Source organism: Bubalus kerabau, chromosome 1 (assembly GCF_029407905.1).
Source record: "Bubalus kerabau isolate K-KA32 ecotype Philippines breed swamp buffalo chromosome 1, PCC_UOA_SB_1v2, whole genome shotgun sequence".
Lineage (NCBI taxonomy): Eukaryota > Metazoa > Chordata > Mammalia > Artiodactyla > Bovidae > Bubalus > Bubalus kerabau.
In genome coordinates this window covers 205928383-205948417 of record NC_073624.1, presented here as the reverse complement: position 1 = coordinate 205948417, position 20035 = coordinate 205928383, and the positions used below count along the sequence as shown (strand labels likewise).

The 20035-nt window shown below is 39.7% G+C and overlaps 1 long non-coding RNA gene across 12 annotated transcripts in view; it reads left to right on the top strand.

The window, feature by feature from the left end:
* The window catches only part of LOC129630236 (uncharacterized), a 137809-nt gene that overhangs the window by 32148 nt on the left and 85626 nt on the right, over positions 1-20035 (top strand). The window contains exons 4-5 of one of the 12 annotated variants that reach the window (XR_008703617.1): positions 6944-7005; positions 7140-7194. The exons of 10 other annotated variants lie outside the window; for them this stretch is intronic. This is a non-coding gene — a long non-coding RNA (uncharacterized LOC129630236). The remainder of the gene's footprint in view (positions 1-6943; positions 7006-7139; positions 7195-20035) is intronic. One more of the 12 variants, XR_008703616.1, reaches the window with a different exon arrangement.

Genomic DNA, 20035 nt, shown 5'->3' with positions numbered 1-20035 from the left:
CATTCTCTGTCCTCATCTATCCTTCAGTTTCCCAGTTCTCCACCCCAGACTCAACTGCCATTTTCAGTTTATGTACCGTTCAGGATAATCTATGCAAATACAAGTTTAAGCCAGTATGTATATATCTATGTATTTAAGTACATATTTCTGCTTTTTTAAGATGCATGCATGAGACACATGCATTTCCCCATGTTAACAGTTTTCTATAGCATCATTTTTTTTCACATTTAATATAATTAGACTTGTTTCTTAATCCTTTACTTTTTTTTTTTAATAAAAGTGTAGTTAGAACTGGACATGGAACAACAGACTGGTTCCAAATCGGGAAAGGAATATGTCAAGGCTGTGTATTGTCACCTTGCCTATTTAACTTATATGCAAAGTACATCATGCAAAATGCCAGGCTGGATCAAGCACAAGCTGGAATCAAAATTGCCGGGAGAAATATCAGTAACCTCAGATACGCAGATGACACCACCCTTATGGCAGAAAGTGAAGAACTAAAGAGCCCCTTAATAAAAGTGAGAGAGGAGAGTGAAAAAGCTGGCTTAAAACTCAACATTCAGAAAACTAAGATCATGGCATCTGGTCCCATCACTTCATGACAAATAGATGGGGAAACAATGGAAAAAGTGGCTGACTTTATTTTTGGGGGCTCCAAAATCACTCCAGATGGTGATTGCAGCCATGAAATTAAAAGATGCTTACTCCTTGGAAGAAAAGCTATGACCAATCTAGATAGCATGTTAAAAAGTAGAGACATTACTTTGCCAACAAAGGTCCGACCAGTCAAAGCTATGATTTTTCTAGTAGTCATATATGGATGTGAGAGTTGGAGGCGGGAGGAGGGTTCAGGATGGGGAACACATGTATACCTGTGGCGGATTCATTTTGATGTTTGGCAAAACTAATACAATTATGTAAAGTTTAAAAATAAAATAAAAAAAAGAAAAGAAAGCTGAGCATCAAAGAATTGATACTTTTGAACTGTGGTGTTGGAGAAGACTCTTGAGAGTCCCTTGGACTGCAAGGAGATCCAACCAGTCCATCCTAAAGGAAACTAGTTCTGAATATTCGTTGGAAGGACTGATGTTGAAGCTGAAACTCCAATACTTTGGCCACTTGATGCTAAAACTGACTCATTTGAAAAGACCCTGATGCTGGGAAAGATTGAAGGTGGGAGGAGAAGGGGATGACAGAGGATGAGATGGTTGGATGGCATCTCCCACTCGATGGACATGAGTTTGAGTAGGCTCCGGGAGTTGGTGATGGACAGGGAAGCCTGGTGTGCTGCAGTCCATGGGGTCACAGAGTCGGACATGACTGAATGACTTAACTGAGTTGATTTGTAATGTTTCAGGTGTATAGCAAAATGATTTGATTATATACACACAAACACACACACACATATATATGTATATATATTCTTTTTAAGATTCTTTTCCATTATAGATTATTACAAGATATTGAATATAGTTCCCTGTGCTATACAGCAGGTCCTTGTTGTTTATCTATTTTATATGGAGTAGTGTGTAGCTGTTAATCCCAAAATCCTAATTTATCCCTCTCCTGCTCCTTTTCCCTTTGGTAACCGTAAGTTGTTTTCTATTAATATGTGTGTGAGTATATTTCTGTTTTGTAAGTAAGTTCATTTATATCTTTTTTTTTAAGATTTCACTTGTAAGTGATATCATATGATATTTGTCTTTTCCTGTCTGACTTCACTTAGTGTGATAATCTCCAGATCCATCCATATTGCTGCAAATGGCATTATTTCATTTATTTTCATGGCTGAGTAAGATTCCACTGTATATATGTACCACATCTTTATCCATTCATCTGTCAATGGACATTTATGCTTTTTTGTTATGTACAGAGGTATCATTTTAAAGTTCTAAATATGGTTCCCTTGCATGAGTGTATCATTTTTTGTGACCATTATGAATAATGTGTCTATGCTGCTACTGCTGCTGCTAAGTCGCTTTAGTCGTGTCCAACTCTGTGCGACCCCATAGATGGCAGCCCACCAGGCTCCCCCATCCCTGGGATTCTCCAGGCAAGAACATTGGAGTGGGTTGCCATTTCCTCCTCCAATGCATGAAAGTGAAAAGGGAAAGTGAAGTCGCTCAGTCGTGTCCGACTCTTCACGACCCCATGGATTGCAGCCTACCAGGCTCTTCTATCCATGGGATTTTCCAGGCAAGCATACTGGAGTGGGGTGCCATTGCCTTCTCCAAATGTGTCTATGACCATCCTTATATTTATATTGGTGACCGGTTTTCTAAAAGTAGAATCAAATGTAAATGAATGGAAAGAAACATTTTTAAGACTTTTGAGTAGGTGTTGCCAAATTGTTTTCTACAGTGTTTTCTTGTTTTTTATTGTGAATTCAACATCCATTACCCAGATACTAGTGTAAGTTTATATTTTAACAAGTGAATAAAATTTTAGCTAAGAAATCTACTAGTGATGAATTAATGGTTAAGGAATACTAATCCTCTTTGAAACTGAAGACCCAGGCCTGTTTTTTTGTATCTTCAGGTTATTAATGGTATTTGCTGTAGCCAAGATCAAGCTTCATGCATGTGCATTTTTTATTGTAATTTCAGTTCAGTTGCTCCATCGTGTCCGACTCTTTGCGACCCCATGACCGCAGCACGACAGGCCTCCCTGTCCATCACCAACTCCCGGAGTCCACCCAAACCCATGTCCATTGAGTCGGTGATGCCATCCAACCATCTCATCCTCTGTTGTCCCCTTCTCCTCCTGCCCGCAATCTTTCCCAGCATCAGGGTCTTTTCAAATGAGTCAGTGCTTTGCATCAAGTGGCCAAAGTATTGCAGTTTTAGCTTCAACATCAGTCCTTCCAATGAACACCCAGGACTGATCTCCTTTAGGATGAACTGGTTGGATCTCCTTGCAGTCAAAGGGATTCTCAAGAGTCTTCTCCAACAGTGCTCAGCTTTCTTTATAGTCCAACTCTCACATCCGTACATGACCACTGGAAAACCCATAGCCTTGACTAGACGGACCTTGGTTGGCAAAGTAATGTCTTTGGTTTTTAATACGCTGTCTAGGTTGGTCATAAAACTTCAGGATAAAAAATGGGAGGGAGATCAAAAGAATTCAGTATCCCTTGGCTTTCTCTGAAGTTTAAACTTAAATATATTCTGTATCTTTATAATAGATTGAAGAAAGAAAAATGTTCTTTAGAGGAAATGACAACATGGCAAAGTTTCATTTTAAGGGGTTATACAACCTTTTTAAATGAGTAAAGCCTGAAGGCAACCAAACTTGTTACACGGCATAAAGCACCAAATATAGGTGTGATCATGGGGCTATGTCCATGGTTCCAAAAGAATAATTGTCTCTTAATATGCTCCTAATATAGTACCAATGGAAGGATTTTCTAGAAAATTAATTTGGAATTGGACATTACTACTTGTTATATCAATATCTTAAAGGTTCATAATTCACATTACTGTATTAATGGCTCTGAGAAACCCAGTTTAAAATCTCCTTAACTTCATATTACTCAGCATTTTTGAAGTTTATTTAATCAATAACTCACCCCCACCTGTTTTAAAAACATGTGATACCTATTAAATAGCCTCAGAATCGTGTTCTGGAGCGCATAATGACCTATAATGTGGTGGATTCATTGAAATGATACCAAAGTGTTTTGTTGGTACAATTTCTGAGTAATACCTTCAAACTGTTAAATGGCAAGGCTGGTATTTTGGGACCCATCATTCAGCTAAGTCATAGGAATGAATCATGCTGAATTAGATGGCTTTAACTTTTCTTGTCTCTGTTGATTCCATCTTGATACTAAGATATAATTAGCTATTCCCCCTAATTACAACAGAGGCTAAGAAGTTCCAAGATTTTCTTCAGACACCTGTGAACAGGTAAAGGATACACAACTCAGCAATACTGTTTTGTAGACTTGCCATTTCTTACATTCAGTCTGATCAGAGTCTATTAATATCCATTTACCCTCAAAACAAACAAACAAACAAACACGTTGAAGCTGGCAGAGGATTACCAAAAGAAGGGAGAGGCAGCCGTTGTAGGACACAGCCCCTACCCCCAGCTCATCCAGCAGTTGGACAGCGTTACATTACGCGATCAATAATGACTGCGGTCCCTTAATTCTGCCTACCAGTAACTAACAGGAAATACCCTAATTACATGCCACAATTTGAAAACTTATAAATAGCTTTGATTAATCTTTTCACTTCACTACCTATGTCTCACTTTAGTTCTATATTATGCTATATATTACTTCTGTTCAAAAGATATAAAATGAAGCTTTATTTTATTAATTTTTATGTCTTTATCACTTTCTTTTGAATGAAAATGGACAGATATTCATTATAAAGAATTCAAACAATCAGAAACATCTAAAGTAAAAAATAAATGCTCACTGTTCCCCTAACCCTAAGGAGTAAGTGAAGTTAATAGTTTGCTATGTATACTTTTATATTGGGATAAATAGATGTTTATATTTTTATACATTTATCCACATATAATTTTTATTTCACAAAAATCTTATTGCTAATTTTATGTTCCTAGAGCTTATTTCCCCCCCTTGATATTTTTAACACTATTCCAGTGTGGTCTATACACATCTACGTTATTCATTTTATAGCTGCTTAGTAGTTACAGTTTTACCAATCTCCCAAATATGGATAATTATAGATATATTTTTTTTTTTTTACAAACAATGCACAGTGAGTATCATTTAACAGTGTAGTTGCATCTCTTAATTCTGAAGTCAACAGGTAGAGTGTTGGTCCCTAGAAGTGAAATGAACATAAATTCATTAAGTAATAGTAGTTGGTTTACCACATGTTGCACATGTGATTTATAATAAATATTTAGTCTTCCTCCCTGTTTCTGGCACAGAGCTCCTAAAACCCTGGGAATTTCCTACCTGAGGAGATCCTTAAAGAGGTTTTTTGCTATGTTAATGAGTTGACTTTCCAGAAAGTACTTAGGAATGGGGGCTGGTTGCCCAGAGAACCAGTCCTGTGATTAGAGAGTTAGAACTTAAAGTACCCAATGCAGACCTCTGGAGGGGGAAGAGGGGCTGGAGGTTGAGATGGGTCGCCAATAGGTACAGTTGATGAAAGCGCTGACTGTGTAGTGAAACCTTCATTAAAAACCCACAAAGGGGAGAGTTCAGAGACTTTCTGGGTTGGTGAACATGTGGAGGTTTGGGGAGAGTAGCATACCTGGATGGAAAGCATGGATGGGCGTCTCCCCATGCATTATCCCCTGCATCTCTTACTTCAGGCTGTTCCTGAATTATATCCTTCTATAAGAAACAGGTAAGCTAGTAAGTGACATATTTCTTTGAATTCTGTGAGCTGCTCTGCAAAATTAATTGAACCCAAGAAAAGTGTATTGAGAACTCATCTATAGCTGGTCACCCAGAAGGAGATAAACCGGAGGTTTGACCAGTGTCTGAAGTGGTGGAGATGGGTGTGGTCTTGTAGGTGTGAACTCTTCACTTGTGGAATCTGATGCTATCTTTGGGTAAATAGTTAGATTCTCTGACACATGCTGGTTTCCAAGAATTTCCTGTTTGAGGTGTGGGGAAAATGTTCCCATAGTGGATTTGGTCCAGAACAGCTTCTACCATGTGCAGTACAAACCTGCCCTGTCATCAGATCAGGTCAGATCAGTCGCTCAGTCGTGTCCGACTCTTTGTGACCCCATGAATCGCAGCACGCCAGGCCTCCCTGTCCATCACCAACTCCCAGAGTTCACTGAGACTCACGTCCATCGAGTCAGTGATGCCATCCAGCCATCTCACCCTCTGTCATCCCCTTCTCCTCTTGCCCCCAATCCCTCCCAGCATCAGAGTCTTTTCCAATGAGTCAACTCTTCGCATGAGGTGGCCAAAGTACTGGAGTTTGAGCTTTAGCATCATTCCTTCCAAAGAAATCCCAGGGCTGATCTCCTTCAAAATGGACTGGTTGGATCTCCTTGCAGTCCAAGGGACGCTCAAGATTCTTCTCCAACACCACAGTTCAAAAGCATCAATTTTTCGGCGCTCAGCTTTCTTCACAGTCCAACTCTCACATCCATACATGACCACAGGAAAAACCATAGCCTTGACTAGACAAACCTTTGTTGGCAAAGTAATGTCTCTGCTTTTGAATATGCTATCTAGGTTGGTCATAACTTTCCTTCCAAGGAATAAGCGTCTTTAAATTCATGGCTGCAGTCACCATCTGCAGTGATTTTGGAGCCCAGAAAAATAAAGTCTGACACTGTTTCCACTGTTTCCCCATCTTTTCCCATGAAGTGCCCTGTCATACATTTGTACAAATGTATAATATATACAAGCATGTATAGTATGACATACATTCATATGTGATATGCAATTCATAGTGTTCTAATATATAAAAAAGAGAATGTGTGGTTGAATTACTCCAAGTATAGAAATTTTCTTGTACATATGTTTTTGGGCACATGTGCAAGAACTCAACATAATTTTCCAGCCAAGAGTATTTTTATTAAGATGTAAATTTGATCATGTCATTTCCCTGCCGAAAATTCTTCATTGACTTTCATGTGAATTTAGACAATGTCCCAAATCTCTGACGTGGTTCATGTGGCTCTGTGTTCGACTCTGCCAACCTCTCCAGCTTCATCTGACACTCTTTCCATCACTCACTGGTCTTGGGCCATCCTGGTCTTTTCTATTTATTGGATGTGCCTTTCCATATCTGAGTCATTTATACCTGGAAGATTTTTCTTTCCACCAGTCCTTGGGTAATCCTTCATGACTGCCAGTCTATAATGTACAACTGGGACCTCCTTTGTTAATTCTCATGTCAGCCACAGTTTTACTATTAGGATAGTTGTGATTTTAAGAATATATGTATTTGTTCATTTACTCAACAACCTATATAATTTCATCCATTAGGAAAAAGCTTCATGAGTTTTTTACCACTGCATTCTCAGCCCCAAGCATCTAATGGGAGTTCAGTAAGTAGTGATAATAATAATAAAATGAACCCTTGCAGAACACTTCACAGCACTACTCCAAGTGGTATATTTATGAACACATTTAATCCTCACCACAGTCCTCAGTTGTTACTACTATTTCCTCCACTTTACAGATAAGAAAATTGAAGCATAGAATGGTTACGTCACCTGTCCGAGGTCATATAGCTGGTAAGTGACACAGCTGCCACTTGAACTTAAGTAGTCTGGTTCCAGCATCTGTACTCTTAATCTGCTGTAGTGTCTCAATATTTTCAATATGAGAGCTCTAATGCAGGCCAATGAAAGAAAACCCTTTGGAACTCCCCTGGCAATCCAGTGCTTGGGGCTCCGTGTTTCCACTGCAGGGAGCTGGGAGGGCGGGGGTGGTGGCAGAAGTCTGATCACTGGTCAGGGAACTAAGATTCCACTTGCCTTGCTGTGTGGCCAAAAAAAAAAAAAAAAAGAAAGAAAACCCATGTACAAAAGTTCAGCAGCAACTCTGTACCATTTTTATTTTGTCTAAAGCCTTACTTATTAGTGTAAGACCTATTTGTACTATTGGGGTTTATTTTTGAGACATTTTATCTCTGATCGTTAGATTCATCATGTTTAATAAATGCAAAAAACAATATAAATGTTAGAAAGTAATATAGGTATTTATTATGGAAACAGTTTGAGTTAAAAAATTAAAAGATCTAAGGAAAAGATGACTGTTTGTAGATTCACTTTGGACTGCCAAATTTCCCTCTAAAAGGTTACATTGTGTTTTTTTTTTTTTTTAATTCTTCATAGTTTATGAAAGTGCCGTCTCCCCACTCTCTCCCTAACACTATGATTCATCTTTTACATTTTTGTCACTTGGCTGTGTTTCAAACTAAGATGTCTTTAGTTAACTGAAAATTGAGCATGTGTGGGCACTCGGTAAGTGCTTTTTTGCTAAGAGGTTGCTATTTAACAAACTTTGCATAAGTCATTTTCTTTAGGCTTCATAACTCTGTGTGTGTGTATGTGTGTCTGTGTGTGTGTGTGTAATGGCGCCTTGAACAATTCGAGGGTTCTATTCCCCCAGTATTTACTGCGTTTTTAGTTGTGTGTTAGTAGATCATAAAGATGGTTTGTACCCAAGGAACTAGTAATTTAGTTAAATATTCCAGACCAACAGTTATGACTTAGAGATGAACAGTATAAAACAACAAATGATTCAGTGCTGGACTGTGTACGACAGACCACTAACAACACATTATCAACAGTGTTTTCAGAGCCATTGTACCCAGAACGCCAACAGAGGCCTTGAGAGGGAGCCAGGAGGGGAAAGGTGAGGTGTTTGTAATCCAGAAAGCAGTCAAGAGAAGGCTGCCCTGAGGCAAAACCTGAGTAGACCTTGGACCATGATTAGAATTTAAGTCGATTGGGGTGTGGCTTCCCTGGTGACTTCCAAAGCCCTGGTGCCTCAGATGGTAAAGACTCTGCCTACAATGCAGGAGACCTGGGTTTGATCCCTGGGTCAGGAAGATCCCCTGGAAAAGAGAATAGCTACCCACTCCAGCAAAAACAAGACTGGGAGCTGACTGTGGCTCAGATCATGAACTCCTTATTGCCAAATTCAGACTTAAATTGAAGAAAGTGGGGAAAACCACTAGACCATTCAGGTATGATAAATCAAATTCCTTATGACTATACAGTGGAAGTGAGAAATAGATTTAAGGGACTAGATCTGATAGACAGACTGCCTGATGAGACTGCCTGATGAACTGTAGACAGAGGTTCGAGACATTGTACAGGAGATAGAGATCAAGAACATCCCCAAGAAAAAGAAATGCAAAAAAGCAAATGGCTCCCTGAGGAGGCCTTACAAATAGTCGTGAAAAGAAGAGAGGCAAAAAGCGAAGGAGAAAAGGAAAGATATTCCCATTTGAATACAGAGTTCCAAAGAATAGCAAGGAGAGATAAGAAAGCCTTCCTCAGTGATCAATGCAAAGAAATAGAGGAAAATAATAGAATAGGAAAAACTAGAGATCTCTTCAAGAAAATCAGAGATACCAAGGGAACATTTAATGCAAAGATGGGCTCAGTAAAGGACAGAAATGGTAGGGACCTAACAGAAGCAGAAGATATTAAGAAGAGGTGGCAAGAATACACAGAACTGTACAAAAAAGATCTTCACAACCCAGATAATCATGATGGTGTGATCACTCACCGAGAGCCAGACATCCTGGAATGTGAAGTCAAGTGGGCCTTAGAAAGCATCACTACGAACAAAGCTAGTAGAGGTGATGGAATTCCAGCGGAGCTATTTCAAATCCTGAAAGATGATGCTGTGAAAGTGCTGCACTCAATAGGCCAGCAAATTTGGAAAACTCAGCAGTGGCCACAGGACTGGAAAAGGTCAATTTTCATTCCAATCCCAAAGAAAGGCAATGCCAAAGAATGCTCAAACTACCGCACAATTGGACGCATCTCACATGCTAGTAAAGTAATGCTCAAAATTCTCCAAGCCAGGCTTCAGCAATACGTGAACTGTGAGCTTCCAGATGTTTAAGCTGGTTTTAGAAAAGGCAGAGGAAGCAGAGATCAAATTGCCAACATCCGATGTATCATCAAAAAAGCAAGAGAGTTTCAGAAAAACGTCTATTTCTTTATTGACTATGCCAAAGCCTTTGACTGTGTGGATCACAGTAAACTGTGGAAAATTTCTGAAAGAGATGGGAATACCAGACCACCTGACCTGCGTCTTGAGAAACCTATATGCAGGTCAGGAAGCAACAGTTGGAACTGGACAGGGAACAACAGACTGGTTCCAAATAGGAAAAGGAGTATGTCAAGGCTGTATATTGTCACCCTGCTTATTTAACTTCTATGCAGAGTACATCATGAGAAACACTGGGTTGCAAGACATACAAGCTGGAATCAAGATTGCTGGGAGAAATATCAATAACCTCAGATATGCAGATGACACCACCCATATGGCAGAAAGTGAAGAAAAACTAAAGAGCCTCTTGATGAAAGTGAAAGTGGAGAGTGAAAAAGTTGGCTTAAAGCTCAACATTCAGAAAATGAAGATCATGGCATCTGGTCCCATCACTTCATGGAAATAGATGGGGAAACAATGGAAACAGTAAGAGAATTTATTTTCTTGGGCTTCAAAGTCACTGCAGATGGTGACTGCAGCCATGAAATTAAATGGTGCTTACTCCTTGGAAGGAAAGTTATGGCCAACCTAGACAGCATATTCAAAAGCAGAGACATTACTTTACCAACAAAGGTGCGTCTAGTCAAGGCTATGGTTTTTCCAGTGGTCATGTATGGATGTGAGAGTTGGACTATAAAGAAAGCTGAGCTCAGAAGAATTGATGCTTTTGAACTGTGGTGTTGCAGAAGACTCTTGAGAGTCCCTTGGACTGCAAGGAGATCCAACCAGTCCATTCTGAAGGAGATCAGTCCTGGGTGTTCATTGGAAGGACTGATGTTCAAGCTGAAACTCCAATACTTTGGCCACCTGATGTGAAGAGCTGACTCATTGGAAAAGACCCTGATGCTGGGAAAGATTGAGGGCAGGAGGAGAAGGGGACAACAGAGGATGAGATGGTTGGATGGCCATCACTAACTCGATGGACATGAGTTTGGGTAAACTCTGGGAGTTGGTGATGGACAGAGAGGCCTGGCGTGCTGCGATTCATGGGATCACAAAGAGTCAGACTCGACTGAGTGACTGAACTGAACTGAAGTCCACTATTCTTGCTTGGAGAATCCCCATGCACAGAGGAGCCTGAGTGGTCCCAGTCAATAGGGTCGTAAAGAGTCTGGCAAGACTGAGCAACTAACACTTTGATTTCACTTTCAGACTGGGGTATGGCTCTTCCAACAAGGGCCATAACAGGAGTGAAGGTATAGTGAGTGAAGAATTAATGTGACCTATTTTGGAGACTGACATTCTCTTCCATGATGAAAAATGATCCCACAAATAAAATCACCTTGCTCTAAAAGAAAATGTAATAAATAGCTGGAAGTAATTAATGAAACACAGTGTAGTCGCTGCTTGGCAGAGCAATCAGGAATCACAGACCAGTATTTGCTAATAAGGTAATTTAAACTCATTTTCAAGGATGAGAAGAACTGAACTCTGAAGGACTTGTTGATACGATTCCACTTGGCCTCGACAGTGTCCCGAATGATCTGCTATCCAAGGCATATGGTGCATATTTATATGGCTCCATCTCAAGGCTTACATAAATTAAGGCTATGCATTTGCCCTTAAGAAAGTAGAATAAACAATTTGCTCTGAAAAACCATAAGAAGCTTTCCAAACCCTTTCTCTGTGCATCTAGCTATCTACCACAAACACAGAGTCCTGAAAGATGAATTCTGTAAGCAGTGAAATGCTAAACAGTCTTCTTTAACAAGCTGACTCTTCTAGAATTTATATAAAGCACATAAACAGTGCACAGTTTTAATTAAGAGGGTGGGATTGACATATAAACATTAGTATATATAAAATAGGTGTCAACAAGAATCTACTGTATAGTGGAGGGGACTCTACTCAATACTCTGTGATAACCTATTTTCTTTCAGGAAAAGAATCTGAAAAAGAAAATGTATATATATATTATATAATCAGATCAGATCAGATCAGATCAGTCGCTCAGTCGTGTCCGACTCTTTGTGACCCCATGAATTGCAGCACGCCAGGCCTCCCTGTCCATCACCAACTCCCAGAGTTCACTGAGACTCACGTCCATCGAGTCAGTGATGCCATCCAGCCATCTCATCCTCTGTCATCCCCTTCTCCTCTTGCCCCCAATCCCTCCCAGCATCAGAGTCTTTTCCAATGAGTCAACTCTTCGCATGAGGTGGCCAAAGTACTGGAGTTTGAGCTTTAGCATCATTCCTTCCAAAGAAATCCCAGGGCTGATCTCCTTTAGGATGGACTGGTTGGATCTCCTTGCAGTCCAAGGGACTCTCAAGAGTCTTCTCCAACACCACAGTTCAAAAGCATCAATTTTTCGGCGCTCAGCCTTCTTCACAGTCCAACTCTCACATCCATACATGACCACAGGAAATACTAACCTATATGGGAAAATAATCTGAAAAAGGATATGTATATATATTATATAATATATATCATTATTATATAATCTTAACACATGGGAAAAGAAGCTGAAAAAGAATATATATAATATATATATGTAAATCACTGTTGTAATCTGAAACTAATACATTATAAATCAACTATACTTCAATATAAAATAAAAATTTGAAGAAAAGAGTGTGTGGTTTAGAGCCATCAGTCTTTAGTCTTGCAAATCTGTTACAGTGTGTCCACAGAAATCTCTGGATGTTCCTTTTTGACTAGTTTGGGAGAGGAGGTAATCCACCTTTTTAAAACTTGCTATCTAAATCTGTGGGCAATTTCTCTAAGCTCATATGTAACATGAGGATAATCATAGGATCTGTGCCACAGAGTTGTACAAATTAGAGCATGTGTAATGTACATTGGTTTCCATGATGACAACATACACTAAACACCAACTGAATGGCACTTCTTGTTGTTATTACTGTTTTTCTTTTTCAAACTGGATTAAAAGAATTTGAGAGAACAAGATAAGCCCTCAAGGAAAAGGAAAGAAAAGTAACATTCATTGGGTGCATATTATGTGCTCAGTGGCTTAAGTGGCTTACAGATGTCATCTCACTTTTTAGCTGAAAAGTGAAACTTCAGCCATATGCAAAGGCAGAGATTATATATTACTTAGAAAATTGAAAGAATTTTTAACAAAATAAGAAATCTGGTTAATGTTAAAATGGACACCGCATTTTCTACTATCATCTCAACCCTGATGGCTTTGACCTAAAGGGAAAAGTGAAGTGAAGTTGCTCAGTCGTGTCCGACTCTTTGCGACCCCATAGACTGTAGCCTACCAGGCTCCTCCGTTCATGGGATTTTCCAGGCAAGAGTACTGGAGTGGGTTGCCATTTCCTTCTCCAGAGGATCTTCCTGACCCAGGGAACGAACCCGGGTCTCCTGCATTGTAGGCAGACGCTTTACCGTCTGAGCCACCAGGGAAGCCTTTGACCTAATGTTATGTATAAAAGAGTGATATAAAACTCCAGTCTTTTCAAATCTCCTAGGCTGGTGCCATCTGTAAGATCAAGTGGTTATTATGACGTTTACTTGGGTAAATATAGGCAACTTATTTACCCATGCAAAGGTCTCTAAAATGGAAGTCTCTAAAATGGTGTGTTTTAAGCAAGTCTTAGGCTGTTGCCTGTGAGGAAGGAATTTGCTTTTTGGCTTGTGTTAGAAATTGCAGTTCTCAGATGGCTTTCTGTGATTAGCACTTGTTGGATGCTTCAAGTGTTTCTTATGGGGAAGATGTAATTGGGCCTCCTCTGTTTTGCATCTTCAAATGTATTTTGAATGGCCACCTGAGAAAACGTTTACTAGAAAACTTGTTAATGGATTTTTTTCGTATCCTGGGTTTACTTCTAATGCAACAATAATCACATATATTTCCAAAGTGCTTTTCAACCTCACATACTGCAAAGCCTTTTACAAACTAAATGCAGTAATGAAATCACCTGTCCCATCAAAACTATGCAGCTCTCCCTGGTGCAGAGTAAGGGCAGCAGGAAGGGAAAGGAGTAATTCAGAGAGGGTTCCAGGATAAGACTGAACTTGAGGGGATGAGGGGCAGGGGCATGGAATTCTTTCTGTTGGAATGCTGACAGCCTGGCCTCTAAGCTGAATGCAAATAAGTACTCCAGGAATGAACTATGCTTTCTACTCTGGGCCTGAGTTCATGCTCTACTCCCATTCTCTTTTGTCCCACATTCATGGAGAACCTTTGCCAATCAAGCCAGGAGACAGTTTCAGTTACAGATAAGAGTACAAATTGGGCTGAAGAAAAATCAGGGGAATTAGTTGCTTTGAATAAAAACATAAATATTATTTCCTTGTATTCCTCTTCCTCTCTTGATTACCAAAAACATAAAATAATATTGATTGTTTTTAAAATGTTGTAAAAGTGAATCACATACTGTGCACTCTGTGTCAGTTTCTTTTACTGTGTTTACTTAATTGTGTTTGAGATTCATCTAGCCTTTGGATATAGTGATAGTTCATTTACTTATACTTGGCAATAGCATTATATTGGGTAAATATACTACAATTTATTTTACACACACACATACACACACCCTCTTTGTTCACCTAAGGGTGTATGTGAAGTATAATGGCATTTAAGTTATATATGTCAACTTAAAAAAAAAGCACAATGTGAGAGTTGCAAGTTAAGTTTTATTTGGGCAAAATGAAGACTATAGCCTGGGAGTCAGCATTTCAGATAGCTCTGAGAAACTACTCCAAAGAGGCAGGAGGGACAGTCAGTATATATATGCTTTTAGTGAAGGGAGAGTACATGCAATCAAGCACAGATTTGTTTTTTGTTCACGGGAGATTTCTGCTAGTTGTAAGAACAGTCATCGCTATAAAGGATTTTAGTGCTTTTCTAGATATGAGAAGATATAAGAATTGGACTCATAAAATGGACTCCTGAAAATGTCTAACTATCTGAAGACCTGTTCTTCCAGTTCCCCACCCACCTCCTGAGCAGGACAGAGTGCCTCACTTCTGCTCTTTACCCTGAACTCCTTTTAGGAGGTGTTGAAAATCAGCAGCCTCAGCAGCACATGATTTAATCCTTGTAGCGGTAGACAGTGAGTGAGTGAAAGTCGCTCAGTTGTGTCCGACTCTTTGCGACCTCATAGACTATACATGCATTGGAGAAGGAAATGGCAACCCACTCCAGAGTTCTTGCCTGGAGAATCCCAGGGACGGGGGAGCCTGGTGGGCTGCCGTCAATGGGGTCGTACAGAGTTGGACATGACTGAAGCGACTTAGCAGAGCAGAGAGCAGAGACTATACAGTCCATGGAATTCTCCAGGCCAGAATACTGGAGTGAGTACCTTTCCCTTCTCAAGGCGATTTTCTCAGGGATTGAACCCAGGTCTCCCGCATTGCAGGTGGATTCTTTACCAGCTTGAGCCAGAAGGGAGAGGTAGATGGCAAGCACCAATTTGTAGTTGACAAATACATAAAACAAATTTTAATGCTAACTTAAAGAGGATAAAGTTAACTCTATGCCAATTTTTTAAATGGATGTGGTAGATAGCAGAATATATATAAAACTGGGTACTTCATAATCAGATTGGACAGGGAATTCTATCAAAAAGGATTTGCTTTTCATGTTTGATTTGATGATGTACAAGGAAAAATGCAAAGGAGTTAGGTTGCCAACAGGTGAAAATTCAATAGTGTGTGTATTTCTTCATAGCTACTTCATGAAAACTGTCCCTTATTTTTTCCTGTACACCTTACCTGAATATGCAAGGTGTGTAGGATGTCTAATATATGTTAAAATAGCAATATCTCACAAATAGGAAAATAACATTCCAAGTAACTATTTGCCTTGGGAACAAAGCAGTAAATAAGATACTAATTTATTACAGATATGCTTCAAAAAACACATTGAAACTACCAACTAAATAGTAACAACATTTGACTGAGAAATGTCAGCATACCTAAAATCTAATTATATCCTGATGAATAGTCAAGGTTTATTTTCAGTGAAGAAACATATTTTTTTTCAATTCGAAAAAACTTTCTGTGATACAATTTAAAGAAGTTGTGTTTTATTTTTCTACACTGCTACACTGCCACCACTTGTGAATTTTACTCCTGTGGTTTGTTGTCTTCTGATGCTTCTTTGGATTAAGCCTGTGTTCATTTGGTCAGGAAAATGGATGTGCTGAGTTTTGTTGTTGCGTAGTTGCTTAGTCGTGTCTGACTCTTGGTAACCCCATGGACTGTAGCCTGCCAGGCTCCTCTGTCCATGGATTCTCCAGGCAAGAATACTGGAGTGGGTTGCCATTTCCTTCTCCAGGGGATCTTTCTGACCCAGGGATCAAACCTGTGTCTCTTGCATTGCTGGTGGGTTCTTTTCCCCACTGAGCTACTTGGGAAATTCTCATGCTGAGTTGTATGTTGGCTAATAAAATGAAAAGATGAACCAGGTGTACAGCCATTTTTGGACAAAATTTCTAATGTAAATAAATACACATATTAAAAAAGTATAAATTGTAAGGGTATAGCAATGGATTATCACTAGATAAACACATCTCTGCAACTACATTTGAAATTGAGAAATATATAATCACTAGTCCCTGGAAGCTGCTCTCTCGCCCACCGCCCTGAGTCATTCCCTTTCCTGTTCCTTTCCTGATTGCCAATAATATGAACTAATATGGCCTGTTTTTAAAATTTTATAAAAATAGAGTTGTGCACTTTTTATTATTTTTAATCAGCTTTCATATTTTGAATGGTGCTGTAGTTAATTCACGTACACTGGTGAATGGAGTATATTGTATGAATACACCACAATTTACTTACCTCTTCTACTATTGATGAATATTCAGGTTGTTTCTAGGGCTTTTTGCTATTACAAATATTGGTACTGTGACCATTCTTTATGCTGGTCTTTGGATATATACATAGCTGCATTTATCTTGGTTCTAGAACTCAGAATCATTGCACCTAGATATTTTTATCAATTTAAATATTAATTGACACTGCTAAGCAGTTTCCCATTTTAATTGTACCAATTTAGACTTTCACCTCCACCCACTGCAGTACTCTTGCCTGGAAAATCCCATGGATGGAGGAGCCTTGTAGGCTGCAGTCCATGGGGTCGCAGAGTTGGACACGACTGAGTGACTTCACTTTCACTTTTCCCTTTCATGAATTGGAGAAGGAAATGGCAACCCTCTCCAGTGTTCTTGCCTGGAGAATCCCAGGGATGGCGGAGCCTGGTGGGCTGCCGTCTATGGGGTCGCACAGAGTCGGACACGACTGAAGTGACTTAGCAGCAGCAGCAGCAGACTTTCACCAGCAGTGTATGAGATTTCCCTTTGTTCTCCATCCTTACAAACACTTGATTTTGTGGGTCTTTTTAGTTCTAGCCATTTTGACTGAGGAGTAGAATCTCATTATAGCTTTATTTGCATTTCTAAGTTATTAATGAGATTTCACCTTTTCATATATTCATTGGAAATGTGGATATTGAGAATGATAAATTTTCATGTATTTAACTTCAGTGACTGGAATAAATTTTACTTCATTCTTTAATCAGCGCTCCCCTATGCTTCTGACCATGTGGACATAGACACATGAAAATGTTACCAATTCTTATTCTTATCTAGCCATCATATAGGTGTCTGAAAAGCAGTGCCAGTAATCTCAGTAACGGGCTAAACCACAGCCACATACTCAAATTATTACTTGCCCAAATAGTCCCTCCCCTTATGATAAGTACTATTGTTGTTCAGTCACTCAGTCATGTCTGACTCTTTGCGACCCCATGGACTGCAGAACGCTAGGCTTCCCTGTCCTTCACTATCTCCTGGAGTTTACTCAAAATCAGGTCCATTGAGTCAGTGATGTTATCCAATCATCTTATCCACTGTTGCCCCCTTCTCGTCCTGCCTTCAATCTTGCACAGCATCCAGGTGTTTTCCGATGAGTCAGCTCTTTGCATCAGGTAGCCAAAGTATTGGAGTTTCAGCTTCAGCATCAGTCCTTCCAATGAACATTCAGGATTGATCTCCTTTAGGATGGACTGGTTGGATCTTCTTGCTGTCTGGCAGACTCTCAAGAGTCTTCTCTGGCACACAATTCAAAAGCATCAATTCCTTGGTGCTCAGCCTTTTTATGGTCCAACTCTCACATCCGTACATGACTTACTAGAAAAACCGTAGCTTTGACTACATGGGCCTTTGTTGGCAAAGTGATGTCTCTGCTTTTTAATATGCTGTCTATGTTTGTCATAGCTTTTCTTCCAAGGGGCAAGTGTCTTTTAATTTCATGGTTGTAGTCACTGTCCACAGTGATTTTGGAGCCCAAGAAAATAAAATCTCACATTGCATCCATTATTTTCCCCATCTATTTGCCATAAAGTAGAAGGAAATTTATGACCAACCTAGACAGCGTATTAAAAAGCAGAGATGTTACTTTGCCAACAAAGATCCATCTAGTCAAGGCTATGGTTTTTTCAGTGGTCATGTATGGATGTGAGAGTTGAACTATAAAGAAAGCTGAGCTCAGAAGAATTGATGCTTTTGAACTGTGGTGTTGGAGAAGGCTCTTGAGAGTCCCTTGGACTGCAAGGAGATCCAACCAGTCCATCCTAAAGGAGATCAGTCCTGGGTGTTCATTGGAAGGACTAATGCTGAAGCTGAAACTCCAATCCTTTGGCCCCCTGATGCTAACAGCTGACTCATTGGAAAAGACCCCGACCTGGGTAAGATTGAGGGCAGCAGGAGAATGGGACGACAGAGGATGAGATGGTTGGATGGCATCACCGACTCGATGGACATGGGTGGGTGAATTCCAGGAGTTGGTGATGGACAGAGAAGCCTGGTGTGGTGCGGTTCACGGGGTTGCAAAGAGTTGGACATGACTGAGAGACTGAACTGAACTGAACTGATAGTACTTCATGATCTTAGTTTTTCAAATGTTGAGTTTTAAGCCAGCCTTTTCACTCTCCTCTTTTACCCTTGTTAAGAGGCTCTTTAGTTCCTCTTCACTTTCTGCCATTAGAGTGGTATCATCTGTATATCTGAGGTTGGTTGATATTTCTCCTGGCAATCTTGATTCCAGCTTGTGCTTCTTCCAGCCTGGCATTTCACAGGGTATATTCTGCATATAAGTTAAATAAACAGAGTGACAATCAATATACAGCCTTGACATACTCCTTTCCCAATCTAGAACTAGTCCATTGTTACATGTCTGGTTCTAACTCTTGCTTCTTGACCTGCATACAGGTTTCTCAGGAGGCAGGGAATGTGGTCTGGTATTTCCATCTCTTGAAGAATTTTCCACAGTTTTTTGTGATCCACACAGTCAAAGGCTTTACAATAGTCAATGAAGCAGAGTAGATGTTTTTCTGGAATTCTCTTGCTTTCTCTATGATCCAGTGGATGCTGGCAATTTGATAAGTACTATAAAGAAAAATAAATTTGCTGCTGAAGAAAATAGATAGTGATGAAGTCGGGGGAGAATGGCTTTTTTTTTTTTTCCTAGGAAAGGTCTCTGTAAGGAGATGTTATTTGACTGATAACCTTAAATGTAGTGAGGGGATTAAACAAGTGTAAACTGATTAATTTGGATTGTACTCTGAGTGATAGGATGAGTTTGGAGCATTATGATTAGGAGAGTAATATGATGAGACTCCTGTTTTTAAAAGATAACTCAGGATAGTGGATGAAGAAAGACCTCAGGAGATAAAAGTGAAAATAAAGAGACCACTGGGAAGGAAAGACTGGTGAGTGATGATGGCTGCTTGACATGGGTTGTAGTAGTGCAGGCAGTGAAGAGGGGCCAAGGTCAAGACACATGATGCAGGTCAATTCCAAGTGCGCGCTGAAGGTTGGGTTAATGGGAGTTACTGAGGATGCCTTTTGTGTTTAAAGCCTGAGCATTTGAGTGACTGGGATTTTCAGTTACTGACATGTAGAAAACTGAGAGAAGAGAAAATCTGGAATGGAAGGGAGAACTAAAGAGTTCTCTTTTGGAACTGTTAGCCTTGGGAAATCTACCAGACATGAAAGTGGAAATGTTAAGAAGGCTGTTGTATGTATAAGTCTAGAGCATTGGTGAGAGGTCAGAGCTAACATGTGGGAATGATATGGGAATCATTTGAAATTAACATCATGGAATTTGATAAAAAGACGTCTGAGCGATTCACCATAGAAAAGTGGGGAGGAGAGGAGATGACTTTAAATGCTGGGACACTCCAATATTTAGGTGTTTGAAGCAAGAGACTACAGCAAAAGAAACTAAAATGCAGTGGTTTATCACATTGGAAGAAAACAGGAGTGTTTTCTTGGAAACCAGCTGAAGAACATATTTGTAAAGGGAGGGAACAAGCAGTTGTGTTCCTTGCTGAAAGGTCAAATAAGATGAGACTGAAAGTTGAAC